General features: G+C 43.3%; 1 non-coding gene across 1 annotated transcript; it reads left to right on the top strand.

Moving 5' to 3' along the window:
• The first annotated feature begins 7296 nt into the window (after window positions 1-7296).
• Window positions 7297-7403, top strand: LOC145033159 (small nucleolar RNA R71). Its single transcript, XR_013677397.1, has one exon. It is a non-coding gene; the product is annotated as a small nucleolar RNA R71 (small nucleolar RNA).
• Window positions 7404-7721: the final 318 nt, after the last annotated feature.

Here is a 7721-nt window from a genome sequence, read left to right as displayed (position 1 = left end):
TGTCATAACACTGCAACACTTGAAGAATGTTGTTACAGGCCGTCAGTGTCAATAGTATGGTTATAAAACTCACATAAAAAGTATAAAACAAGATTGATTTACGAGATTCATATGTGCATTGCAGTTTTCTACATTATTTTTCATACAAAGTTGTTTTTATCATTTGAGTATAAAAGATACTAACACATTCCAACTTTGGAAACTTTTGAATCATCTTACAAGAAAATATTGGACTTTCTAAAAAACCTCGTTTACCAATATACTACCAAAAAGGATGTACTTTTCAACTCGAAACACTCATGAACTCACCAACTTAATTGTTGACACTTTTCAAAACCACTTGTATTTCTCAGGGAATTAGTGATACAGGTAACTACCAGCTTTTGGGAGAAGGAACACAAAGGATGTTTTTATTATTGAACATTTATCATCATATTGTAATATTCTTTTGATAACATGTATAACGCAACAATATACGTTTTCATTTTATATATATATGATGGTTGTGTTACTTTCTTTACAATATTCAATTGTTGTGATACTACGTGAAGTCATCCACCCCCGAATGTTTCCGCCATTCTGGTTTGGGGGTGTGACAGATTGGTATCAGAGCATTGTTTATAGTGAACTAAGTATATCAAACCACATAAGATATACAAACTATAAATACAATAGGAACCAAAAACCCTCTGATAAAAACATTTTCATAGAAATATATTTTCTTTAAATATATACATTTTTACCCGCACGTATCAGCCTCGAATCATGACAAGTTTTTCTAAAAAGTAGTATGGCAAGTTCCGATACCACGATTGGGCCTTGAAGTATGTAATCAAATCGAGAATAAATATAGCCTGATCAACTATATTTATCCTGGATTTGACCAATGTACGTCGAGGAATGGTCGTAGTAGTCAACAAGCCAAAAACTTATAAAATCTAGATTCGCTAAATTGAAATACTATAAGTCTATTGTTAAAAATAATTGAACAATAAAATATTGCGCTCAGTAAAGTTATAAATAGGCTTAGGAAGTCGTTGAATATAAATTTCTTTTCTTATAAAAATCTCATACCTCTATCCCAGTACAGACAAATGGCCGGATTTCCTTTACCGGGAGACCCCTACTATCTAAATCAAGGTAACGGTGGCTGGATAGAAGAAGACCCGGAGGAAGACCTAGAGGAAATCGAAGAAGAGGTCGAAGAAGAGTTCAGAGGAGGGAGTCGAAGAAGAATTCGAAATCGAAGTCGGAGAAGAATACGAAGTCGACGAGGAGATCGTGGAAATTTCTAGCGGAACAGACTCCGAACCGGAAGTAATCGACCCTCCCATCCCCCATCCTCCTGTAATCAGACCATATCAACCGGGATCCATTCCCATCTGGGGAAGCCACCTCTACTACTGGAGCCGTCAGCAAGGTGTACGCCCTCCATTCGGCATGTGTCGGGATTTTTACAACGTCAGTGGGGGAGGCTCAACTGATCGAGCACTTCCTGTTGTCGTGAACGCTATAGCTAACCAGAACTACCAGGCAGACCAACAAGCAGCCAGTGTTCGCGAGATCAATACTGCTACCCAAGGTAACGCCGCTGACATCCGCCGTTTGGAAGGACTACATGAGAATACCCAAATCTACACGGGGACACTTCAGAACCAAATGATAACAGCTCTAGACGAAATAAGAGAGATGAAAGAACAACAAGCAGATTTCGAGAGGCGACTGATGGGAGTCAAACGGTCAGATGCCGAATCCAGCTCCAAACGCCACAAATAGAGTTTGTTCAAGCTCCAACAATTTTGATATAGACTAGGACCTCGGATAAAGTTTTTCTCTTATTTTCTTTTGTATCTGTAAACTAAGACCCCTAGATAGGTTAAATTTTCCTAAAAACTAGAAGCATAATGTAACACACCTTAGGTGTGACATATATATAAATATGCAATACTTCTTTATATACCTCTCGAAACCTCTGAAATTAACTAAATTGTTGTATTTAATTTGAAAAAAAAAACTAAAGTCAAAACAAATTGCAAGATACGACTAACCCTCAACTACACGATTGTCAAAACATTAGAAAATTATAGTATTCGTTCTTATTTTCTCTACCAGAACATGCCTCCTCGTAGATCAACACGCAGAAACTCAACTCCAGCACCACCTCCACCACCCCTCCAACTATGGATGCAGCTATGTTCCAAACTGCTGTAACAGCCGCTGTAACCGCGGCGATGGCTCAAATGAGCAACAATGGGTCAGGAGGAGGAATAAATAGCTTTACAAATGGCCCAAGCCAAGGCCGTTCTGGAGTCTGCACTTACAAAGACTTCACCAATGGAAAACCTATTCCCTTTTATGGGACTGGGGGAGTATTGGCTCTGTCCCAATGGATAGAGAAAACGGAAGCCGTATTTGAAATTTGCGCATGCCCTGAAGAAAGCAAAGTAAAATTTGCTGCCTGTACATTCTCTGAACGCGCCTTGACATGGTGGAACGGCCACGTCAAGACACTAACCCTGGTGGTGGCGAACTCCATGGGTTGGGAAAACTTGAAGCGAATGCTCCTTCGGGAATACTGCCCAAGAGGTGAGATTCAGAAGCTTGAAAAAGAATTATGGAACCTTTCGATGGTAGGCTCGGACATCGTAGGCTACACCAACAGGTTCAGCGATTTGATAACACTTTGTCCTAGGATATTGATTCTAGAAAGCCAAAAAGTGGAGAGGTACATCTGGGGATTATCACCCCAACTGCGAGGAAGTGTGCTAGCTTCCAAGCCCATGACCTTTGACAGTGCCAAGGAACTGGCGCAATCTCTCGTTGATCATGGCGTCTGCCAAGGAGTCACGACTATCGTAGCTGAACCAACCAAAGGGAACAACAACAACAATAACAATGCCAAAAACAACAGCAAGAAGAAATTCTGGAACAAGAGAAAGGGGCAAACCTCGCAAGAACCTTCAAAGAAACAAATAGTGGCGGTTCATGCTGCTACTGCTCCCGTCACAACTCCTACAACCCCGAGGCCAACAAAACAATATGCAGGGAACTTGCCAAAGTGCAGCAGATGCAACTACCATCACCACGGTAATTGCCGCGAGATGTACTGTAAGAACTGCGATAGGAAAGGGCACACTGCCCGTTTCTATAAAGCGCCAGCGCGGCCAGTCACTCAAGTTCCTGGTACTGGGGTAAGCCAAGCATGTTATGGATGTGGAGAAATCGGTCATTTCAAGAGGGACTGTCCCAAGACAAGGAATGTTGGTGGTATTGGGAGAGTGCTGGCGATAGGTCAAAATGAAGCAATAACTGATCCAACAGTAGTTACGGGTACGTTTCTCCTCGACAACATTTATGCATGCATACTCTTTGACTGCGGTGCGGAGAGAAGTTTTGTGAGTCATAAATTCAAACATCTACTTAACCAAAGACCCCAACCACTTAATAAAATATTCACTGTAGAAATGGCTAATGGAAAAACAGAAAGCACAAGTGATATGTACGTTGGGTGCACATTAAAGTTAAACGAACACTTATTTCAAATCGACCTTATGCCCATTTCGATAAGAAGTTTTGATATAATCATCGGTATGGACTGGTTGAGTCTTCACCATGCCGACATTCTTTGCCATGAAAAGGCCGTTCGTCTCAATCTGCCCAACGGTGAAAATCTTATCATATATGGAGATAAACCTAGTTCAAATTTGCAAATCATCTCCTGTATTAAAGCACAAAAATATCTTCGCAAGGAATACCATGCCTTTCTAGCCCACGTAGTAGACCAGAAGCAAGAACCAAAGAACATTAAAGACATTTCGGAAGTCTGCAACTTCCCAAACATTTTCCCAGAAGATCTCCCAGGAATCCCACCGGAACGTCAAGTCGAATTCAGAATTGACTTAATCCCCGGAGCAACCCCAGTAGCAAAGTCACCTTACCGTTTAGCTCCAGCCGAGATGCAGGAACTGTCCAGTCAGTTGAATGAGCTGTTGAGCAAGGGATTCATCAGACCAAGCTTCTCGCCATGGGGAGCACCAGTCCTATTCGTGAAAAAGAAGGACGGGTCTTTTCGCATGTGCATCGATTTTCGAGAACTGAACAAACTGACAATCAAGAACTGATATCCCCTTCCACGTATAGACGATCTGTTCGACCAACTACAAGGAGCGAACTACTTCTCAAAGATCGACCTTAGATCTGGTTATCACCAACTACGAGTACTGGAAGGAGACATCCCCAAAACGGCTTTCCGAACATGATATGGTCACTACGAGTTTGTAGTAATGCCCTTCGGATTGACAAACGCTCCAGCAGTGTTCATGGATTTGATGAATCGAGTATGTCGTCCCTTCCTGGACAAATTCGTGATCGTGTTCATAGATGATATACTCATCTATTCTAGAAACCAGGAAGAACACAGCCAACATCTCCGCCAGGTTCTGGAAACATTAAGGGCAGAGAAACTTTACGCAAAATTTTCCAAGTGCGAATTTTGGATTCGAGAGGTGGATTTCCTAGGACACGTAGTAAGCAAGGAGGGAATACACGTGGATCCCTCGAAGATCAAGGCAATAGAGAATTGGATGATTCCAAGAACCCCTACAGAGATCCGGCAATTTTTAGGACTCGCCGGGTATTACCGAAGGTTCATACAAAATTTTTCCAAGATTGCCAAGCCACTCACCACACTAACTCAGAAGAATGTGACCTTCGACTGGGGAGAAAAACAAGATGCCGCATTTCAAACGCTAAAAAGAGCATTATGTAGTGCGCCCATCCTAACCCTGCCAGAAGGGACGGAGGACTTCGTGGTCTATTGTGATGCATCAAACCAAGGACTCGGGTGTGTCCTGATGCAACGAGGGAAGGACATCGCCTATGCCTCAAGACAACTAAAGACGCATGAAGTGAACTACACAACGCACGATCTTGAGCTAGGAGCAGTCATCTTCGCTCTAAAGATATGGAGACACTACCTCTACGGCACGAAATGTACGATCTTCACTGACCATAAAAGCCTTCAACATATCCTCAACCAGAAAGAACTCAACATGAGACAAAGACGGTGGGTAGAACTACTAAGTGATTACGAATGCGAAATTCGATATCACCCCGGAAAGGCTAATGTAGTGGCTGATGCTCTCAGTCGGAAGGAATACTCAGGTCGCCGAGTGAAGTCCCTAACTATGACGATCCATTCACACCTGTCCACGCAAATCAAGGAAGCCCAAATAGAAGCCTTGAAATCCGAAAATGTGGCAGGAGAAGCCCTAAGAGGAATGGAGAAGAACCTTGAAACCAAGAACGACGGAGTTCGTTATTTCATGGATCGAATATGGACACCAAAGTTTGGTGGATTCAGAGAAATCGTCATAGACGAAGCCCATAAAACACGATACTCCATACATCCCGGCTCCGACAAGATGTATCTCGACCTCAAGAAGTTGTACTGGTGGCCGAACATGAAAGCCGAAATTGCTACCTACGTGAGTAAATGTCTGACGTGCGCTAAGGTCAAAATAGAATACCAAAAGCCTTCGGGTTTATTACAACAACCAGAAATACCCGAATGGAAGTGGGAGCGGATAACTATGGATTTCATAACCAAGTTACCCAAAACGACAAGAGGACTCGACACCATTTGGGTAATTATCGACACGTTAACTAAATCAGCACATTTCCTACCGATCAAAGACACGGATAAATTGGAGAAGTTAACAAGGACATACCTCAGAGAAATTGTACGACTGCATGGTGTGCCCGTATCCATTATCTCGGACCGAGATAGTAGATTCACCTCAAGGTTCTGGCAGTCGCTACAAAAAGCTTTGGGGACAAGACTAGACATGAGTACCACTTATCACCCTCAAACCGACGGCCAGAGCGAGAGAACCATACAAACCCTAGAAGACATGCTGAGAGCTTGCGTAATCGATTTTGGCAAAGCATGGGACACACATCTACCTTTGGTCGAGTTCTCGTACAACAATAGCTACCACACCAGTATCAAAGCTGCCCCGTTCGAAGCCCTCTATGGCCGCAAGTGTAGGTCACCTTTATGCTGGGCCGAAGTGGGGGACACACAACTAGCAAAAGGACAAGCAACTGACAACACACTTACTGGGCCAGAAATCATACGGGAAACTACGGAGAAGATTGTTCAAATCCGAGAACATCTAAAAGCATCAAGGGATAGACAAAAGAGTTATGCAGATAAGAGACGAAAACCCTTGGAATTCCAAGTTGGAGACCGAGTCCTACTAAAAGTCTCGCCTTGGAAAGGATTGATACGCTTCGGAAAACGTGGGAAACTGAACCCCAGATACATCGGACCATTCGAGATCCTTGCCAGGATCGGTCCAGTGGCTTACAAACTTAGACTACCTCAGGAACTCCACAACGTACACCCTACCTTTCACGTATCAAACCTAAAGAAGTGCTTATCCGATGAGACCCTTGTCGGGTTTAGCTAGAACCGACTCTTCTGTCTTCTCTGTCTTGTTATTGGAGACCCTCTGTGCCCGTGTGAAATTTTTTTCACAGCTGGAAGTCACCATACTCACATTTTCCATTCTTGGGTTATTCTCGGTGTTACTTGGAAGTTGGCCCGGTCTTCTTTCATTCACTTGATGTCCAAGCTGTCCCAGCTGTTTCTTAATGTTGAGAATGGATGCCTGCTGATTCCTTAACATATTTCTGGTCTCTTGCATTGCTACATCGTGATCATTGTGTCTCTTTTCGGATGCGGTTATGAATCTAGTGAGCATTTCTTCTAAATTGGCTTTCTTTTCGATCACCGGTTCTTCCTTTTGATAGAATCCCCTCTCGTTCTGCTTGTATTTCTCCTCCTTAGCCTTTTTATATTCTTCGTATGGGAGCCATTCCTTCTTCGGTTTCCGCCAATCCTCGTCGTATCTATCGCCACTAGAGTAAAACACTTGAGCCTTCTTATTTCCATTTTCGTGTAGATCACAATCCTTGGTGAGGTGGGGCCCTCTACAATTCTCACATCCAACTCGAATAGCATGGATTGTTTGATCCATTTTTATCATCCTTCTATCTAGACTATCGAGCTTAGCTATTACCGCCGCCATGCTATCATTCACCGAGTTCACTGCTCCCCGACTTACTTCATTTCTCGGATTGTGGTATTCTCTAGAATGCTTAGAGAATTCTTCAACTAACTCCTTGATTTCCGGAGGTGGCTTTCTGGTGAGCGGGCCTTGTGAATCGAGCAATTGCCTTTTGGTGACATTGACTCCATCATAAAAAATGGAGACCTCTTGTTGGCTATTAAGGTCATGGTGTGGGCAATTTCTAAGCAAACCTTTGTATCTTTCCCAAGCTTCATACAGAGATTCACCGGGTTGTTGCTCGAAGTTGGCGATGGCTTTCTTCAACTTAGCTATCTTGGAAGGCGGGCAAAAGTGGTCTATGAATTCCTCTTTCATTTTGGCCCATGTGGTGACCGATCCGGGAGGAAGTGACTTGAGGCAATCCTTCGCAGCACCTTTAAACGTGACTGGGAGCATGCGAAGTAGCTGGGTCTCGCGAGACACATTTCGTACATTGAAGTAGTCAGCCACATCATTTACTTCATCTAAGTGCTTGTAGGCATCTTCGTGGTCTTCCCATAAAAAGGGATCTCCTTGAGTTGAGCGAGAATATGGCATTTTAGCTCGAAAGTAACGGTTGGGGGAATTGCGGGCTGCACAAGTCCC

Source organism: Lactuca saligna, chromosome 2, assembly GCF_052625555.1.
Source record: "Lactuca saligna cultivar CGN05327 chromosome 2, ASM5262555v1, whole genome shotgun sequence".
Classification (NCBI taxonomy): domain Eukaryota; kingdom Viridiplantae; phylum Streptophyta; class Magnoliopsida; order Asterales; family Asteraceae; genus Lactuca; species Lactuca saligna.
Note: the sequence above shows the minus strand (reverse complement) of the source record. Positions and strands in the feature narration are given on the sequence as shown.